Source organism: Arvicanthis niloticus, chromosome X, assembly GCF_011762505.2.
Source record: "Arvicanthis niloticus isolate mArvNil1 chromosome X, mArvNil1.pat.X, whole genome shotgun sequence".
Lineage (NCBI taxonomy): Eukaryota > Metazoa > Chordata > Mammalia > Rodentia > Muridae > Arvicanthis > Arvicanthis niloticus.
The window spans coordinates 12536565-12557720 of NC_047679.1; the positions used below are offsets into that span (position 1 = coordinate 12536565).

Below are 21156 nucleotides of genomic sequence, written 5' to 3' on the forward strand. Positions count from 1 at the left end.
GAGAAAACCAAGACACTGAAGCAAGACATCAATAGGAAAAAAAAAGCTGGAAACTGTGGCTGTACCTACCATGGAAGTTGCTCAGAGATGAGAGATGGCTTATGAGAGTTTGGCGTATCCAGCTAGTTCACATTCTCACCGTCAACCACTCCAATATCTTCTCTTAGCTGGGGACTGTCAACCTTCAACTTAAGACCTCCTGGGGTGTGAGACCAGCAGCCCAAGACCCTATATGTCATCCAAGGAGTTCAGGGAGTCTACAAAGCACTGCCTTCAGGCTGCTTGAGTTTTTCTAAGGCCACAGCCTTATAGAATGTCAGCCCTGTGTTAAGGGCTGGATAAGAGTAAAGACGTTGCTCCAGGAACCAGCCAGCGCCCTAGTGGCAAAGAGAAGGAGGAAAGGCAGTTCCAGCAGTAACCCTTCCCCCACCTCATTCCTAACTCCTACCTCCTCTGCTCCCTGGCCCATCCCCTCCACAGCTCAGAGACCAATAAGGAAGCTGGGCCCCTGGCTACTGCTCGAACTCAGGAAAGGAGTAAGGAAATGATGTTTGGGAAAGATAAAGCGGGTGTCTAAAAAGAATTTTAAAAATACACGTAAGTGAGAGAGAAAAACACCCCAGACGCATACACTTAAAAGAATTCCTGCACTTCCTGGACTGAGTTGACCCCACCCAGCCATCTCCGCAGGTCCTCAGGGCCCTTAGCAGCCTCCAGGACCAGAAAAAAATGGCACTATATCTCATTTTTGGTAAATCTGAGGACCACTGACTAAGACATTTTTCAAGGTAAAGGTCCTTCTAAGATGCAAAAGTTTATAAATATTCCAGGCTTTTACTTCTAGGATGCAACTGAGCATCTGTTCCTTTCCAAAAAACAAAAACAAAAACAAAACAAAAAACGTAATTTTACTCTAAACACTCCAATTCCAGAAATGGAGCTTATTAGCAATACTAGAATAAAGGCATCTGGAGCATCCTCAGATCTTCCATCAATTTACTCTGAACTCTGGTAACCATATTTTTGTGGGCTTTTAGTTCTCTGGAAAATGAACTGTCAACTCAGTTGCCATGAGTGACCCTTACACCTATGGCATAACAGAGTGTAGTGGTTAGAGAGTCAAGCGTGATGTTCATAACAATATCCTATAGGCCAGAACCCACAGCATTATGACACAAATGTGTTATATCTCTAAGCCCAGGCCCAGGTATCAGAATCTATTTTTTTCTTAGGGATGTCAAGTTAGGGTTTTCCCATCATAATTAACTTGATCCCTACTCTAATTTCTTTTGGCCTCTGGCTTCAGTTCCTGTAATTTACGGTCCCCATGAGGGCTTATGCAAGCTCCCTCAAGACAGAAAGTATGCTAGGGCCTTTCCTCTCCGGGGAAGTTAGTCCCTTCCTCTTGCATTCCTCTGTACCTGCCATAAGTTTATCAATTTATAAAAGAACTATTGTACAGCTAAGTTTATAGGGAATGTGGATATGACTTTGAACCTTGACTCCACTTCAAATGGTCTTTCTTGGCCTAGTGGATGACACAGAATTTCACATTTCTCATCTATCAAGTACAACTGGTATGAAATAGACACTTGATAAATGTTAGATGTTACCAATATTAAACTTAACCAAAGAAGACAATGTGCACAATCTTATTAGTAGCAAGAAAATGGGTTTCTTCCATCCCAATCAGGGATGGATGAGAAAGGTCCAGTTAAGAGCAGGCTCAAAGTTAGACCTAGCACTCTCAATCAGCCCTTGTCAAACTTTCCTGGGTATGTGGACGGCTCATGAAGTATCATGTTCTAAAGAGCTCTAGAGTGATGCTGCTTCTTCCTCCTGTAAAACCCACGTAAGTAGCAATATACTGGCAAATAATCTCTGGTCCAAAACATTTTTAAGAACAAATAGTTTATTCTCATTTTAATACTCAGGCTGGGATACCAGTTTTTATTTGTACTCTAGTTGTCAAACATCTTTCTTTTTTCCAACCCTGGCCAAGGCAAGTGCTTATTTGATGTTTGTTGAGCCCTAGGTCTGAGGAAAATAAAGAAGGATTGATTTGACAACAGTCAGACCCCGTGGGAAGACAGCTGAGGCTGGGCAAAAAATGACTAGAGGTAGAAGTGTGTTCTTGGCTTTGGCTATGGCAGGGAGAAAGCGAGAAGAAGTTCAGATAGTCCTCAGGTATTCAGCTAGTCCTGTGGGCACACAGGCAGAGAATCTTTGGGCCAGGAAAGGTAAGACGGAACTCAAGTAATAGTCTGGCCAGTTTGGAATTTTCTAGAGGTAAGAAAAGTTGCTTAGTGGAGTAGAATACCAGATAATATGATATAATTTCCTGTGCCTGGAGCAATGTGCTTTCTTTTTAAGAACTGAGAAGACAAGAACTCAGTAGAAGGGCGGTAGTTACATGCAGGGAGATCATTCTGCACTTGTCTCCCAAAAGAATCCTTCCAAAGACTGTTGTGATGGGTAAGGGGATGGAAACAGAATAGTTCTGGAAGGAGTTAATCTCCAGATACCCTAGTCAGCTGTAGTGCAGAGATATTTTTACAGCACCTCCTGTCTTTGTTCTTGGTTCACCAAACCCCTTCAAAGAGAGTGGATAGGAGGTGACAATCCAAAAGGGAACCCTGGCTCTTTCCCACCCAGGGCAAGAAGAAAATGTGACCCTTATTATTTGGGATTGTGCTCTGGGCTGTAATGCAGTGTGGACTCTTTTCCTCTCCTGAAAGTGTTTGGATAAGGAGAAACACAAAAGGGTGTTGATGACTGGCTCTGTTTACTTTCTGTGGCTCTTTTAGCCACCCCACAAATAGTGCATTCTACCTTCTACACGTGGAGAAGCCCAAGCAGGCAGGAAGAGAAGCCTACAGATGGCTGGGGAGGAGGGGGCAGTGCAATACAGAACAATATATGGCTTGTTTATCTGTCAGAGAAGGGGAAAGGCTCAGTCATGACGGAGGGACACAGAGCTCTGAAGGCCTTTCCCTACTAGACAGCTGGCTGAGGAACATTGCAGCCTGCAGCCTGGGGATCCAGAGACCCAATCAAATGTGGGAAAGTGTCTGTTTCTCTCTCTCTCTCTGTCTGTCTGTCTCTCTCTCTCTCTCTCTCTCTCTCTCTCTCTCTCTCTCTCTCTCTCTGTGTGTGTGTGTGTGTGTATGTACATATATGTGTGTGATTTAATTTTTAAAATTCCTTTTATTCTTTGAAAATATCATATACATGTATAATATGCTATAATCATATACACTGCCCTTCTGCTGCCCTCCAATCCCTCCCCCTTTCTACCTACCATTATTTCCTCTCAATTTCATGTGCTTTTAAAAAAAAAAAAAAAAAACCATTCAGCCCACTTGGTTCTACCCATCGTTAAGGTGTGTGTAGGTCCACCTGCCGGAGCATGGAGTAAGCATTTTAGGGGCTACAACCCTTTATTCTCTCAATTGGCCATCATTTGCCAATAGATCTTCACCTAGAGGTAGAATTTTGTTACCTCCTCACACATCCATGCTGGAATTTTCTTTGGTTTCATCTTGCACAGGTCTTGTACTCCTAGGAACCCTGGACTGCCCTGTTATGTGTGACTGCCCTGTTATGTCTGGACAACATTGTTTAGCCATCCTCATGAAGTTGCTTGCTTGGGTTCCATCAGACATTTGTTTGTTCTCTCATTAAATATATCCCCATGTAGTTTCCCCTACAGGCTTTCTTTGTGGGTCTGTCTTCATTATATCCTATAGATTTGGGAGTGTTGTGTTTACATTTTTCATTCAACACTAGGAAACTCTAAACTTCGTTAACTTTTCAATTGTCTATTCAGTATCCAGAAGGGTGTCATTTAATTTCTATGACAATGTGTGTTTTCTGTGGTTTCTATTGTTTTATAGCTGGACTTAGTCCACTGGGGTCAAATTAGATACAAGAAATTGTTTCATCTGTGCTGTATTTGTTAAGAGAGGCTGTGTCAAAATATGTGGTTGATTTTAGCCATGGTTTAAGAGACCCACTAAGACAATGCTATATTTGCCCTTTTGCTTCTATCATTCCACTCTCACAGTAGAATCTTAAAATCATGGGGTACTTCTTTGTCTAAAATACTTGGAAGAAAGTACCTACACAAATGAAATGGGAGAGTTTATACAAGTTTGGGGGAGTAAACCAATGCTGGGAAGCTGATAGAATTCCTTGAGCATCAAATGAAAGCACTGGCTTTGCATAATCCCATAGGCAAGAAACAGGCTTTTGAAATTCCAAAGCATGAAAGAAATACAGCAAAGCAATATTCAGAAACATTGCCCTCACATCTATTGAGAAGAAAATTGATGTAGGCTGCAAGCATGGGTAGGCTAGTGTAACAACCATGATGAATGGCCAAAGTAGAACAATAACAAGTAGTGATGAAGCAGAGAGGAGATATATGAGACTTAGCAGGATTGAATGACTGATTAGCTAGAGAGAAGGGGAAGGAGCTGGCCATGAAGCATCTGAAGAATGATGACACCACTAATCTAGAAAATGTTATAGTCATGCACGCCTAACAACAACACACTACAGTACAGACAGGGTATGAATATTGGCCACTATCCACAGAGGTCAGGCTATACTAGGAGATATCACTGTCAAAGATGATATTGGCAGAATTGGCCCCCAGCCAAAATAGTTATCATAAATAAAACAAATAAAATATAAATGCTGATGCGGATGTGTGTTCGTGGGGGGTGAGCCCTTATATACTGCTAATAAAACTATAAGTTGGGCCAGTTACTATATAAATCAGTATGGAGATTCCACAGTAAAGAAAAATAGACTACCATATTATCCAACAATATCACTTCTGAGTCTATAACTAAAGGACCTTAAGAAAGATATCACAGAGATACTTGCACAGATGTACTTGGAACTATTAAACTATTTCAGACATCTGGAGTTTGCTCTCAGAATATCAGCCTAGCAAATGGCCTTTCCTAATAGTTTTTTTTTTCCTGCTTGATAGTAGATTACTTCACTTTGCTAATTACAAAAAAAAAAAAAAATCTATGTGACAGGTTCATTTTATTTGTGAGGGTATGGGGTAAGAATTGAACCTAGGGCCTCATACATACAAAGCACAGGCCCCATTCCTCACCTCCATCCTCTGACAAGATTTTATTCACAGCACTAACACTAAGAACTGATAGCTGCTACAAGATGAGACTGTGACTGTAAGGAATAAGTAGAGCATTTTAGGGGAGGCATAGCAGCAGAAAAAAGGGAGTCTACTGAGGTCAGTATCAGGACCATGCTCATCATCAAGTACAATGCGTGAAGCTGTCCAGAAGCTTATACTTGTATATGGTATATGTTGTCTATAAGGAACTTTCATAAACACGATCCCATTAAACCCCCACAATGATCTACTTTAGAAAAGGAGAAGCTCGGGCTTTCTAGACTTAATCACGTAAGACTTGAATGTATGTCCCTTAATCTGGTTTTCAGACGTTTTTCTAAAATACCAGCATTAGCATATCCTGGAAGTGCATCAGAAAGAAAAGTCAGAGGGCGCGCTTGAGAACTTTTGAATCAGAAACCAGGAGGAGGGCACTCACCTGTGTTTCTACAAGCTCTCAATGTAATTTGGTTACATGATCAGGCTTGAGAATCTTTACTTAACCATACATTTTGGAACAGATATTCAAATTGCCTTTCAAAGTACTAGTGATGGCCACTGGCTCCTGCTGCTTAGACAGATGTGGAATCTTGCCCTCTAAGGTAGGCTGAGAGTCTCCCTTCTGTTGGCAGTGCTAAACACATAATAGACAACAGCTGTTTGCAAAGTACCTGGCCTCTAGGGGTAGGAATGGACTTCTCTTTGACGAAGAAGGTTTCAGAACTACAAAAACAATTTCTGGGTCACAACTGTTTTTGTCAGAGGGACATATGGGCTGACAAGCAATTTCCATATACAAACCTTCCCTGGGAGGCCTCACCTGGTTGAACAAACCCCTGGGAATTTTTGAAGTCTGAAGTATTTCCAAACTTCTGGTTCATTAAGTTTCCCATTTCTGTGATTTTTTTTTCTTTTTTTCTGCTTTATAAAATTCACTTGACAATGACACATTTTACAAATGTCTAGTATTCATGATGATTTACATATGCAAACATTTAGTAATGTTTAAATTATGATAATAAATAACACAGGTTGATTTTGTGTGTGTGTGTGTGTGTGCCTATGCACACACGCGTGCATGCAGATGTGTGTGTTATGAGAATATTTAAGATCTAACTTAGGCCTTGGTGGTGGCACATACTCTGGTAGGGAATTCTTAACCTTCAGACTAACTATAAATACATAGTGAGATCCTATCCAGAAAAAAATGTCTACTTTCTTCTAGGATTCTCAAATTTAACAACAAAAATCCAGAGGATTGCACAGATATACTACTAATATTTTGTTTGAGGAAATTATTTAAAATTATTTTTAATATCATAATTACACCATTTCACTCTTCCATCTACACCATGTACAGCCCTTGCTCTTTTTCAAATTCTACAGAATCTTTAAGGAGCACTGATGGTGTTTCGAGAAACAGAAATTGAATCAAAGTTATTCTATGAAGCCAACAATATCATGTGGTATAAGAACATAGCAACAAGAAAACTATAGACCACATTCCCTTATGAACAGAGACACAAAAATTCTCAGTAAAAGCAGTTGAAAAGTGACACCTTAAAAACATCCCAATGCTCAGGTTGGTTGTATTCTAGGGACATATGGATAATATAACACATATAAATAAATGTAATAGCAAATAAATGAGGAAAGGAATGAGAGGATTATCCCAAAAGATACAAAAGCTCCCTAACAATGTCTCTAATATTGAAATAAATAAACGGTCTTTAATAACATCCATCCATGATAAAAATCCTAAAGAAGCTAGAAATAGAAGGAACATATCTCAACACATTAAGGCTAGATATGACAAACATATAGAAAACATTATTCTAAGTGAGGAAGAGGAAAACAAGAATTGTTTTCTCTAAAATAAGGAGGTTGGAGTGCCCATGCTCTCCACTCTTAATAAGTAATTGATGCTTAAAATCTTAGTTACAGCAAAGCAGGCAAGAGAAAGAAATTGATGGAATATAAATAAGGAAGACGTCAAATTATCCATGTTTGCAGATAAAATTGTACTATATTTAGAAGACCTTAAAGACTCTGTTAAAAAAAAAAGTCTGGTAAGATCTGGTAATTTTAGGAAAGTATCAGAATGAAAGCCATCATACAAAAGTAGTAGATTTTCTACATGTCAACAACAAGCATTTTGAGAAAAAAAATCAAAGGGAAACAAATTCCACTTATAACAGACTCGGAAAGAGATGAGGAATATTGTAAAAATAGCTATATTACCCAAACTTGTCTAGAGTTTAATGTAATTCCTTCTGAAATGCTAATGGCATTCTTTATACAACTAAAAAAAACCCACATCTTAAAATTCATATGGAGGCATAAAAGATCTGGACCGCAAAGCTGGCCAGAGCAGAAAGGGAACCTTGAAGAAATTACAATACCTGGTTCAACTTGTACTACAGAGACCTAGTAATACAAACAGCCAAAGTACTGCATAGACATAAATGCACAGAGTAATGTAATAAAACAGGAGTTACAGAAATAAACCCACAAAGCTAAATCCATTTGAGATATGACAGAGGTGCCAAAAGCAAGCACTGAGTAAAAGAGAACCTCATCAAGAGAAAGGGTGCAGGAAAAACTGGGTATCATGAGAATAAAAACAAATGTGGGAAGTGGATATAAAACTTGAGGCCACTACAATAATCATCCATATTCAGACAGGCAAATATTGCATTTTCAAACGTGGAATCTAGACTAACACACACACACAAACTAAAGTGAAGGAAGACTATTTAGAGGAGGGAAAGAACTAATAGAAAAGGAGAGAAAATAATCAGAATAAAAAATTGGAAAGGAAAAGAGACATATACAGTTTCATATGTAGAGCCTAGATTTGATGGCATATCTATATCCTGTACACAACAGAAAACATAAGCACATACAGCGAGGTGAATGTGAACAAAGTATGACAATAAAACCAATTACTCTGTATATGAAGTTTTAAAAATTAATCTTAAAAGAATAAGAAAAGGCTATAGAACACCCGAGAAATGGGCCTAACGAAGCAGCAGCATGTAGAGGCACAAGACAGTGTCTCCCAGCTGACTTGAAAGCTAAGTCAAAAAATTTTAGCTTGTATGACCAAAGGGAGGGGTTGTGGTGAAGATATTTGTATTAAGCATAGTACAGGTTTTCATGAATATGAAGCATTATACCTATAACAAACACAGGCCAGCGCTTCATGCAAATGAAGAATTGTATGTGCACCAACCATAGCACAGTCCATTATGCAAATAGACTGTGTGTGTCTAATAATTTTAGCCCTTCGATGTAAATAAGAGTTTATTGCTGCACCAATTATGGCCCAACCCTTCATGTGCATGAAAGGTTGTTTTTTTCCTGATCATGGCATAGTCCTTTGTGCAAACGAAACGGAGTTTTTGCAGCAATTGTGTCACAGTTCATCACGAAAATAAACAATTGTTTTTACACTAGACCTAAGCATTTTGATGGATCACCAGGAAAAAAATCTCCACTGTAACCTTGAGGAAACTAGCTGCAGAGTCATCTTTTATTCACAGAAGTTGCAATACACAAAATCCTATAAGAAACAACAACAACAAAAAAGCATAATATGGAGAAAGAAACAAACACAAACATTTCCTGTATTCTTTCAGATATGGAATATGTATCAGTGTGTGTGTATATGTATATATGTATATATATGTGTGTATATACATACACATACATACACATATATATGATGAGAGTAGAAAGGTGGAAAGGATAGGGACCAGTAGAACAAGAGATGGCAATAGGGACAGAAATATGAGCAAAGTAAAATGATATACATATATGAAAAACTATCATGAAATAAGTCATTTTATATATTATTTTAAAAATCTACCTTCCTTTCCATATTATTTTATTAATATATTAATAAATATATTATTTTTATTAATATATTGATATATCTCTGACAGAGATATTTAAGTTCTAAGCACCCCACAAAGTAGTAACACCCTCTTCTGCTGTGACTCCAGGCTCTTCCACCTATGGACCACCTGTAGAAGCATGTGATTCTTCTGTAGACTTCTGAGGCACTTCAGTAAGAACCTTAAAAGTCTACAGAAGGCTTATTGTGAGAGCCTGCAAAAGACCTGCACAGATCTACACTAGCCAAAATCCCTGAAGATGAAGTAGGCATAAAGCCCCATACCTAACCAAGAGCCTATTTGTAATTGATACCTGCTCAGTTGTTAAGAGCTCTTACAGAAGACCAGGTTTCTTTTCCCAGCACCCACATCAGATGGTTTGCAACTACTTATAACTCCAGCTCCAGAGGATCTAGTATCCTCTTCTGGACTATGGAGGCACCCATCCTCCTCCCATATACAAATAAAAATTGTGTGTGTGTGTCCGTGTGTGTGAAATCTAATTTTGTACTTAATCCTCAAATTAATATTTTGTTGGTATTTGGAGGTAGGGCCATTTAGAGGAAGTTAGGATTAGATACAGGCATGAAGGGTCATAATGATTTCATTTGTCTATTTCTAAAACACTGATCTAAACTACAAGGCTTGCTCTATTTTGCCATGTAATGATAAATACCCTGCAGGGTACTACAAAGACTACTACAGCAAGACCCCAAGGATGCCTCAGGTGACAAGACATCCCACCCTTGATAACTATAAAAAATAAATTTTCTTTATCAACAATCTCATATTTATTCTAGCAGAAGTAAGAGACTAAAATAGAACACCTGACCATAGATGTGATGGGTAAAGAAAAAGAGAGCCCAGAATGAGTATCAGGCCTCTTAGTACTCAACCTATCACCAACAACAGCAAAGAAACTGTGATTTTAGACCAGCTAGTTTGTAAAATATTCTAATTTTTAAAAGCAATACTTATAGAAGGCAAATCATCCAAATTTTAAGAAGATACAGATAATAAACAAGAGTCTCCCATGTTCCTTTAAAAATGTATTTACCCAAGCAGCAATATGATACAATATTAAAAACATGATTTCACACTCTAGGAAGGAAGATTGTTAATTCATGGGCCAGACTTGATAACTTCTTTGATCCCAAAAAGAAACATAAGCTCCTCCATCCTAACAATGGGCAAAGAGACACCTTGTTGGTGATGGTGTTCTTATAGCAGTCAGGGGCACAGCAGATGGCAGTCCTTTGTTCATCTTAGCTTGATGCCTGGCTTGATGGTCAAAGCTGTTTTATATATAGGACTCATAAAAATCAAATCCAGGTAGGACAGCACAAGTGGAGGAAGACAGATAGAAATTTGGGGGCCACCATGCCATCCACAGACCTGCCCTCAAGCACATGGCACAGGCAGGCCATAGACACCTACTTGTTGCCATGCCACATAGCATGGATAAAGGATATCACCCAGGGGCCCACCAGCCATGTGGCCAGCCTGCAACAGGAGCCACCACAATGTGCAACTATGTGGTGGTCAGATGGGAGAGAAAGAGAAGTGGAGCAGCTAGAGAATTATAAAGAGAGATGGAATTTGAGACTTATGAGTGGCCAACCCAGCCACCTGAGGCCAGGGTGAAGTCCCGTTCTGAGCTGCCACTGTGGAGCATGTCTGGGTCCTTGGCTATGTAGCAGCAGAGGTTGGTATCAAATGTCAGTGGCTCATACTACTACTAGAGAACATAGGGACATCCCTGGTTGGGGTAGCTGACAGGGACCACATGGATGTCTAGGGCCTGTGCAGAACTTGCCCCACCCCTCCCTGGCTGTGGCACTCTAGAGAGCTGGCCCCATCTCTCACTAGCAGGAGCAGCAGTACCCCAGGCAGCTGACCCAGGCGACATGGGTGTGAGTGAGCCATCCCCAGGCACATGAGTGTGGGAGGGCTGGGCCTGACACTCCTCTGCCATGGGTTAGCATGGGCACAGAGGTGATGCCCCCTGTCACTGCCACCTCCAGCAATTGGGAAAGATACCCACAGGGTCGTGAGCTCTGGATAGCTAGCACTGCACCTCACCAGCTTCAGCAGGGAGAGCAAGCCCTGCAAGTCACCTGATCAGCACAGTATAGCTAGCCCTGGTGGCAGGAATGTAGGGAAGCAGGCCCAAGTGTACACAAGCAAGGTAGTGCTGGCCCTTCCAATCACCTGCCATGAGCTGCCGCGGGTGAAGGGGTGATACCCTCCACCTCTTGCTCATCACCAAGTGCAGCACTCCGGAGAGCTGACTCTCGGGTCATGAGAACAGGTGATCTTGCCCTGTCCCTTTCTAGCTGCAGCACTTGGAAAGCTGGCCCCGTACCTGGCCAGGGTAGCACAGAAGAGCTAGCCCTGGTGGAGGGGGGCACAGGTGAGCCAGCCCCCGAGGATGAGAGTGCAGGAGAGCTGAGTCAACCGCTTGTTTGCGATGGAGTGTTGTGGGTTTGGAGGGGGATGATGCCCTCCCTTCCCCCTCTCCACCTGTGGTAATTGGGAGAGCTTTGCTCCCTCACTGGCTGTACCACTCAGGAAAAGTAGACCCTGCACTCAACGTGGGCAATGAAATGGAGCTGCCCTTGATGGCAAAGGCATAGATGAGCCAGCCTCTAGGGTGTGAAATCAGGAGAGCTGGCCCAGCCCCTCTCAAGTAGCACTTAGGAAAGTAGACTCCATGCCTTGACTGGGCAGCACAGTGGAGCTTGGCTCTGGAGGTGTAGGAATAGGTGAGCTGAGACCACTGGATGGTCTGGCTGCAGCACTGCCGGGGAGCTCACTCTGGTGGTGCAAATAAGAGAGAGCCTGCAGGCTCACCAGCTCAGCTACCATCCAGGCCCAAATCCAGGGTTCTGAGTTGGTCCACCTCAAGATCTGTATCATCTAGGAAGAGTTGGGACAAGTTAAAGGGCCAGTTCTGTTGACCCAAAGTTGCAGGATCTCCTTGACACAGGGCAACAACAGGATAACTGGGAGGAGCCCTGATGAGGATCCGATAGTGATGGCATCACAGAAGCCAGAGATCTCAAACCAGACCAATGGCTAATGGCAATAAACATTTGCAAGTGAAGGTTGTGTGGACAGAGGGGTACATGGTGAGACACACTGTGATATAGTACAGCTTCCACAACGACATGTTTCCTATGCTTTGCTTTTGTGGTGTGTGTTTTACTTTGTGGTGGAGGTTATAAGGGAGAAGGGCAGATATGAGGGGACTAGGAGATAAATGGGACTAGGATGCATGATGTGAAACTTACAAAGTATGAAACGTAAGTAAGCTCTAGAACCAAAGTGTCCGAGTTGAATTCACCATCCTTAACTATGTGGCCTTGGCTTAACAGCGCCCCTTCACTTACCTTATCTCTATAATGAGAGTAATAATAACGGAACAGAGAAAGTATATTTTAATACTGACTCAATTCTTGCTGTCTGTACTCAATATATATTGGACATGATTTTATATGCTAAATACTTTTTCAAAAAATTTAGTAACTGTGCAGTATTTCTTTTTTTTAAAGATTTTATTACATATATATATATATATATATATATATATATATATATATATATATATGACAAGCACACTGTAGCTGTCTTCAGACACACCAGAAGAGGGCACCAGATCCCATTACAGATGGTTGTGAGCCACCATGTGGTTGCTGGGAATTGAACTCAGGACCTCTGGAAGAGTAGTCAGTGCTCTGAACCACTGACTGAGCCATTTCTTCAGCCCAACTGTGCAGTATTTCATTGAAATTTCCATATAATACAAATAATGAATATTGAGGTCATTCCTAACTTTCTGCTAATAGAAACTATAATGCAAAGAGTATCTTTGTATTTCTTCAAACATATGTCTGATTACATCTTTTAGACAAAGTTTTGCACATGGAGCTCTGGATCTTAAGTTGTGTGACTGAGGTAATAAAAGCTCATTAAAACCAAAAGAGGTTATGCAATTTGCACTTCTACCAACAGTTTGTTAGATCTATGCTGCCCTTTAAATCCTCAAGGGCACCACCAAGCGATCTCTTTAAAATGCAGATTCTGGTTGAGTGGGTCTGAAGTGAAGTGGCTTTTCTAACAAGCTTTCATTTGATGCAGATGTTGCTGGTCTAAGGCCCATACTTTGAATACTAAGGTATTAGAGTGGATGTTTCTTGGCATTCTTGCTGAAAGTATATATTAAATGTTCAGCTTTTTGCCACGATCCATGAAAATTCTATCTTGTTTCTTAAATTAATCTAGATTTATTTAATTGTAGTAAGTTCCAGGCAAGCCTATGCCACATTGTGAAATCTTATCTCAAAATAAAATTATGAGTGTGGTGAAATATCTGTTCATTTATATTTATATGCCAAATTTCTTTTGATTTGAACTACCTCCTCTGAGGCTTTTTCCTCTGTAAAATGTTTTTTTTTAAAAAAAACTTAGTTTTATTTTTAAGAGTTCTTCTAGAAAACCAGCTCCCATTCCATAAACACTGTGAAACAAAATGCACAATGTCTTCATGTATCAATAACTCACACATACACACACATACACACACACACACACATCACCTTTACTTATATTTTTAGGGTGCTTTAAATTTTAATATTACATAGTCCAATATAAACTTTTCCTTTATGACTCCTAAGTTTTGTATCTTGCTTTAAAATATCTTTAATATTATAAAATGAACACATGGGGGGCTGGAGAGATAGCTCAGTGGTTAACAGCATTGACTGCTCTTCCAGAAGTCTGGAGTTCCATTCCCAGCAACCACGTGGTAACTCACAACCATCTGTAATGGGATCCGATGTCCTATTCCATTGTGTCTGAAAAGAGCAACAGTGTACACACGTACACACACACACATATACACATACATACATACATTCATACATACATACATGCTAGAAAAATTTAAAAGTGAACTCATATACTAAAAGTCATATATACTTGTCCTTCAGTATTTGTGAAAGATTGGCTCCAGGATATCCAAGTCCACAGGTATTCATCTTTTACATAAAATGATGCCATATTTCTATGTAACCTATACAAATCTTCCCAGATACTTTAAATCACCTCTGGATTACATATGGTAGCTAATGTAGTGTGAACAGCATGCAAATAGTTGTCTGACAATATTGTTCAGAGAATCATAACCAAGGAAAAAGCCGGTTCAGTGTGAATGCAACCTGGTTCAGAATGGTTTTGATCTGTGATTGGTTGAACATATAAATGTGAAACCTGTAGACACAGAAAGATGATTATTCTAAATGGTGTTTCTAGATCAATTTCCAGGCTTAATTATGACCTATTAATCAGTTTCTTTACATATCAGCACCAATGTATTTTATTACTAGTCCTGTTCTCCATTATTATTTTTTCACTCGACTGTTCCTGACAAATCTCATATACATACTTTAGAATCAGGTAGGACATGCTTGGCTGTGATGTGTCTTGTAGATAACATGTGGTTGAAAATCATAATGACTGGGAGTCACTAGTCATATAAGTTCATAGATTAAGACTGGGTCTGTGATGAAACTCTAACAGGTTTTTAGGTTCTGTTCTCAGATCAGCAACATCACTGTTGCCTGAGAACTTACTGAGCCTCTATGAATTAAAAATTCTATAGAGAACACAGTGGCAAAATATAGTTCATAATCCTCTAGTGGGATCAAATGTTTACTTAGGCTTCAGGATCATTACTTGAGAGACAAATTAAAGGGGGAAAGGGTTCAAGGTATATAGGAAGGAAACAAGGATAAAGAATTCTTATGATAATTAAATGAAGACATTTCTAGAAAGAAGTGTACAAAAGTATCCAATGTTGCAATAAAGAAACTAATACTTATGAATAAAGTACTGTTTCTAAATGGTTTATGTGCAGTGTCGTTTATTACATAATTCTGTACGGTAGATTATCCTCATTGTATAGATAAAAAATTGTGATTCAATAACTTGCTGATTGATAGATGACTTGATCATAGTTCTAATATACACAAGTGGTAAAGTTCCTTCCCCTAGTTTACTATACTGATAAAAAATACTCATTGGAAAACAAAGGAAGATAAGCCTTAATGTGTCAATCAATCTGGTAGACACTCATTCATCTCAGAACCAACAATACACAGAAGAGTGTTGTGGTGTTAAGTGTGTGACCAGCGGTAATGAGAAAATGGGAAGTGAGAAAATAGCGACAACGGATCTAAGAATATTTTTTGAGAGTTAAAGAGGCTTCATTGTGAAGGAAAAGACATTGGAAGAATGTGAAATTTTAAGAGAAGATTGTATTTTAAGAATAAAAGGAGCATCTGTACATATTTAAATGGGATTCAGATTATTTTAGCTTGTTAATAGAAATGTGTGGGTGGAAGACAATCTTTAGTTCTAGTCTTTCACCAAAACACTATGTTTCTATTTATTTCTCACAGTTTCCAATTGGATTTTTTAATCCATCCATTCACCTGCCCACCTACCCACCAGTCCATCTATCCATTTGCCTGCCCATCCATCCATCCATCCATCCATCCATCCATCCATACACACACACACACACACACACACACACAAATACCTATACATATATAGGGATATATAATTGATATATAATCACCAATCACAAACAAAAATTAAAAGCAACCTTACAGCTTCCTAGTTTATGTTTTCAGGGGGTTTTGTTCTGTTTTAAATCTTAAAGGCCTGACTAAAACTATGAGTGTTCTTTTTCTTTAGCACTTACACTGCATTACTCACCAGGTGGTAGATGTATGGCATCTCCACTTATTAATTCAACCTCCGCACTGCAATTGTCACTATTCCTTTCTCTCTATAAGCAATCACAATACATGAGCAACCTACATCTAATCAAGTTTCTTCCACTATTCTAAAAGTTGATTCTTGCTCTCCTCATTTTACATGTGCTTGACCTCCTTAATAATAGTCCTCAAACCTAGATTACTCTCTATTCTATCCTTACATCTTTATAAAAACCCTTTAAGCCAACATCCTTGTCTTTTTCTGCAAAATAGTACTATTTTCTTCCTTTCATTTTCGGAACTACTCAATACAGGTATTATTCATCTCAATCATCATCAACGTCTTTGTTCAGCTATATTATTTATTTTGTATTGCTTGTTCTTTAAAATTTCTTTCTTTCTTGACGCAGAAACACATGACATGGATGGTGTCTGAGAAGGTCAGGGCATTAGATCCCCTAGGATTGGAGTTAAAGGTTGCTACAAGCCACCCAATGTAAAAGCTGGAAACTGGAACTCTGGTGGACTTAGCAACTATGTCATCTTTCAAGCCCTTGTATTAGATAATCTGATTGATACATGTCTATAATTCATTCTATTATTCTCTCCCACTATCTTCTCTTACTTCTGTCCTACACATACACATACACACACACCCTTTTGTCATAAATCTTCCTATTATCATTTTCCATAGATGGCAATAATATTCTCACCTGTTCTCCACCACACTGTTTAAAATATATGCCAAGTACTCAAAAATGAAAATTATGTAATGAGAACCTGATAAGGGGATTTTTTGTGAATTAGTTTTTGGAAAACATTCACTTTGTTTTTAATCACAAATACAATATGGTATATATTCATATATGCTCAGTATCAGGTCCAGCACTGTTTCATGACATGACAATTTATTGCTTACCAGATACCTTTCAGGAGAGATGCATTGCTTTTAACCGCCATAAAGGTAAAACAATGTGATGTCTAAAGGTTTCTACAGTAATTCTATGATTTACACTCACTGCCTATAGACTGCATTTAAAATCCAAGCTCATTGCTCTAGTCCAAAAGACACAGATTCCTTTCATTTAGTTTTACTTTTAAAAACAGATCTCAATTGTTATTAAGTTATGAACATTACTTTTATATATTTGATGTAAAAAATCAAATTAAGAAAATAGGTAAGCAATATCTTGTTTAGTGTATAATTATAGTTACTATAAACAAGACGAAAATGTATCTCTATGTTCTTGAAATAAACAAAGGGAGATGAGATGCCATAAGGTACTGTATTATCACTCATAATTATGAATCTTGAATCTTGTGTTCCAAAATGAATTGTTTGACATCCATGGAAAACGATAATAGAAAGAAATATGACAAAAGGATGTAAGGTTAATCAACATGTAATTGACAATTAATTATGCACAATTTAGATGTTTTCCTTTATTGGTATTTATGATTTATTATTTAGAAACTCTTACAAACCAATCTATTGGAATACAATTCCTTATTAAAGGTACCTGAACAGAAAATATGCACATATAGGATGAGCTAATTTTTTATGATACATATTAAGATATATCACTTTAGGGAGATTTTGTTCCACCCATGTAATAACCCACAAATGATGAAATGGCAATTTTCTCCAGTGATACTTGGTCTAAAATATACACATGTACACAAACACATTCTTTGGAGGCAGTGTAAGTCTATTGGGAGAAAAAGCCTAGATTAAAAAGCACGTTTTCAGTATCTCCTAATGCACACATTATTAAACCGAGCACATCCCAAAGATGCAGAATATAAGCAACAACATTTTGCTCCCGACTGAGGCTGACTTAGCCTCTGGTCAGAAAAAGAAAATGCCTTCACCCAACAGATGCCTCATAATGTAAGCAGCAGCAATCGCACTGGTTCAGTTGTTAAGTAGTCCCTTGCCTAGAACCTTAACTCTAACCCCATCCAAAAGCCAATTAGCTCAGTTCAGTCTTCTGTGGAGACTGGAGGGCACTTCTGGTCAAGGCAAAGCTAAAGCTAAAGCCTACGCAACATGCAAGGAATCAATTATCATCTCAGACTAATTTTCACTTTCACTCTGGGCTCATACAAGGCTATTGCTGAGGATAACCTTCCCACAGTGAGGCAACTGAAAGCGTATGCACAACCTCTATAAATTGATACAAGGATTTCTGAAGAACTCAGCTAAATACTCGATTTTAAGTTTTCGAAAATATTACTGAGACACAAGTAGGTTAAGTACCACCTTACATGTCACCAGAGAACATACTGCATATGAAGACAGACATATTTGGCTATAAGGGAGTGGACATGTCCCCTCATTCACTCCTTTGGAACCAATCTCATCTGTAAAGCAGGAGGGCATTCATACCTAGTCCTCAAAAAAGATGTATGGCAATTAAAATCACACAATGCACTTGAGAACTACAAGCTTCTAGCACTGTAACTGATCCATAGCAAGTGGGCAATAGACAGAGCTAACATTTGCAGAGGGTCTATTAAATCTAAAATGATCTGAGTTCTGGCCAATCCTCTTTAATGGGAAAGTTCCTTGGAAAAACTTTTCATTCTACATTCAAATGTTTAAGGGCAAATTCTCAACACATTTAGACCAACAGTTGGTTTTGGACTGATAGAGCATTATTTCAATGAGTTACAAAATTATGGTAGTCTTGGTAACTGGAACTTCAACAGTGTCTATATAGTGGGGAAGAGATGGTGTACACATGGGTATTAGATTTGAATTTTAGTTCTAACAGTTATTAGCTGCATAGCCTTAGACTAGTGATATCCATTCTGAACCCTGGTTAAGCTTCATTATTTTGTTCTATAATTTTACAAGGTCTCTGACAAAGCAAACTTTTTCCTCTCCTTGGCTATACTACACAGGTAATACAAAGCTACTTTCTTAGTCCAGCTATGACAGACTAATGGCCAATGTCAGTGCTTATATGGCACACAAATTTTTGTGATGGATGTTTACTGTGGCACAACAGGGGCTTCTTATAATTCGTCCTGCTCTGGAAGATTCATTTTAATGGCTCTCCTGAACCATATATAAAAGATCATTCATTCTCCCCATCACTTCATGAATATGTTTTCCTAGTCATCCCTTAAACTTTCCTTTATCAAACTGTCAACGTTTCCAGAAAAGACAAGGTTATATACAGAAAACGAGCAGGGGGAGGGCAATGTGCTGTCTAGTTTTTTGCTAACTCGACACAAGCTGGAGTCACTAGAGAAGAGGGATCCTCACCTGAGGAAATGCTTCCATAAAAGTGGGCTGCAGACAAGCCTTCAGGGCAGGTTCTTAATAGTGACTGACATTCGAGGGCCTGGCCCATTATGAGTGGTACCATCCCTAGGTTGGTGGTTCTGGGCTCTATAAGAAAGCAGGCTAAGCAAGCCAGTAAGTATCACTCCACCGTGGAGTTGTGGGCAAGATGAGGGAAGTGACTGAAAAAGAGAGGAGAATGGAGAGGGAAAGGGAGGGAGAAGATGAAGAGACCAAAGGGGGGGGGGAGAGGGAGAGGGAGAGAGAGAGATTACAAATGAAACCTTCTTAATCTCTTTAAACATGCATTCACCAAAACTAGTCTGTAAATTTGTTTTCAAAGTGTTGTCTCCAACAGTCTAAGGAATTTTAGGAAGTCTCTTCTTGAAGCACAGAGGGGCAGTCTCATATAAAGAACTTCTACTATATGTAAATGAACCATTCTTATGACTGAGATAATGAGGAGGGAGGTAGATTTTTTTCTGTTCTTTCCCTTGAAGGGGGAACAAAAGCAATTTACCCTATGTAACTTCTCAAAGACCATTCAAAGATATACATTAACTTTATACTTAGGAAAATTGAAAAATATTCTGCATCCTCATCACAAGAAAAAGGGGCAAGAATATATTAAGAATATATTGCTGCATTAGGAGCCAGAGACATAATCATTTTTAGCTGCACAGAGATGCCAGAACAGCCAACTAATGCTTTCCCTTTGATTAGCTGGAAAGCAATCAATGCACTCTTGCTAGATTGGAGCTTCCACTCAAAATAGAAACTGGCCTGAAGTCCAAAAGGCTGGGAGCTCAGAGACAAATTCCCCAAAGGGATCTTGACACTTGCTCAAAGATCCAGACTTGGCAAACTCATCAGGACCTAACTTTAAGGTTTCGACTTAAAGAGGCTGTGAAATTCTAAGGCAGCATCCTCAGTGTCTTTAGGGGTTATAGGCTTCTTCCATTTAGGTGAAACAAAACACTGGCAATGTATAAGGTTTGCTTCATGTGGCTATTTTAGTGAAGACATTATTCCCCCTTCCTTTTTACTTATCCTCCTCTCATAGAGTACCAACCCAACCAAGCACAGTTTTCCCTCCCTTCTTTTTTCCTAGTCCCTCCCTGAAACCTCCCCCCCCATTCCTCTTCATTTCAGGCCTCCCAGGGATATCAACCAAAAGTGGCATATTAAGATGCAATAAGACTAGGCACCTTCCCTCTTATTTAAAGCTGGCCAAAGCGACCCAGTAGGAGGAAAGGGGTCCTAAAATCAAGCAAAAGAGTCAGAGATAGCCTCCATTCCAACTGTTCCAGGAGAGTCCCCCAAGAAGACCAAGCTATACAACCATAACATATATGCAGAGTACCAAGGTCAGACACCCATGCAGGTTCCCTGATTGGAAGACATGATTTCTTAATGAAAATTATAAACAGTATATGGAAATAATGCTTATAATTCTTAAGGAGTGGCACTAAAATATTATCAAGACTCCTGCTCAGGGAAAATGAGATAATTTTGGCCTGTTTTTTTAACAAGTAAAATAATCATTAAAAACACTCTTATCTGTCTTTCTCTGATACCATTCATTAAGAGAAAATATTGCAAACATATACCTGACAAAAGAATAGTATTTTAAATTAAAAAGAACTCATTATCAACCTCATTGTAAAAATTCAAATCACGGTGTAAAAACCAAACCAAGAAATCTCATTTGAACAGTCTTAATGTAATGAAGATGGTTTTTATTACATGAAGCAGACAGACCACTTAGGAAAGGTTGAGTGCTAGGGCATGGCACAGTGTCAAATTTCCTGGGTTTTCTTTTGTGCTCTGTGGAGTGCAATGGTGGGTGCAGACAAAACCACCCCTATGATACATCCATTCCCATCCCATAAAGAGGAGCATCCTAGCAAGATACAGAATGTCTAGAAAATGTCTACTCTTCTCTGAAGAACTACCACAGGAAATCTGAGGCTCTGTCCTCACTCATTAACAAAGGCTAAATGACGAGCCTGGATTTCCACTCTG

General features: G+C 39.2%; 1 protein-coding gene and 1 non-coding gene across 3 annotated transcripts in view; one reads left to right on the forward strand and one right to left on the reverse strand.

Moving 5' to 3' along the window:
• Shroom4 (shroom family member 4) overlaps window positions 1-21156 on the reverse strand; it is a 202913-nt gene that overhangs the window by 49673 nt on the left and 132084 nt on the right. The window contains exon 1 of one of the 2 annotated variants that reach the window (XM_076919014.1): window positions 70-390. The exons of the other annotated variant lie outside the window; for it this stretch is intronic. The gene's annotated coding sequence lies outside the window, so the exon portion shown is untranslated. Of the gene's footprint in view, window positions 1-69; window positions 391-21156 lie in introns of those variants that run through there. 2 annotated transcript variants of the gene reach the window in all.
• On the forward strand, window positions 10231-10373 carry LOC117695610 (small nucleolar RNA SNORA48). Its single transcript, XR_004604661.1, has one exon. It is a non-coding gene; the product is annotated as a small nucleolar RNA SNORA48 (small nucleolar RNA).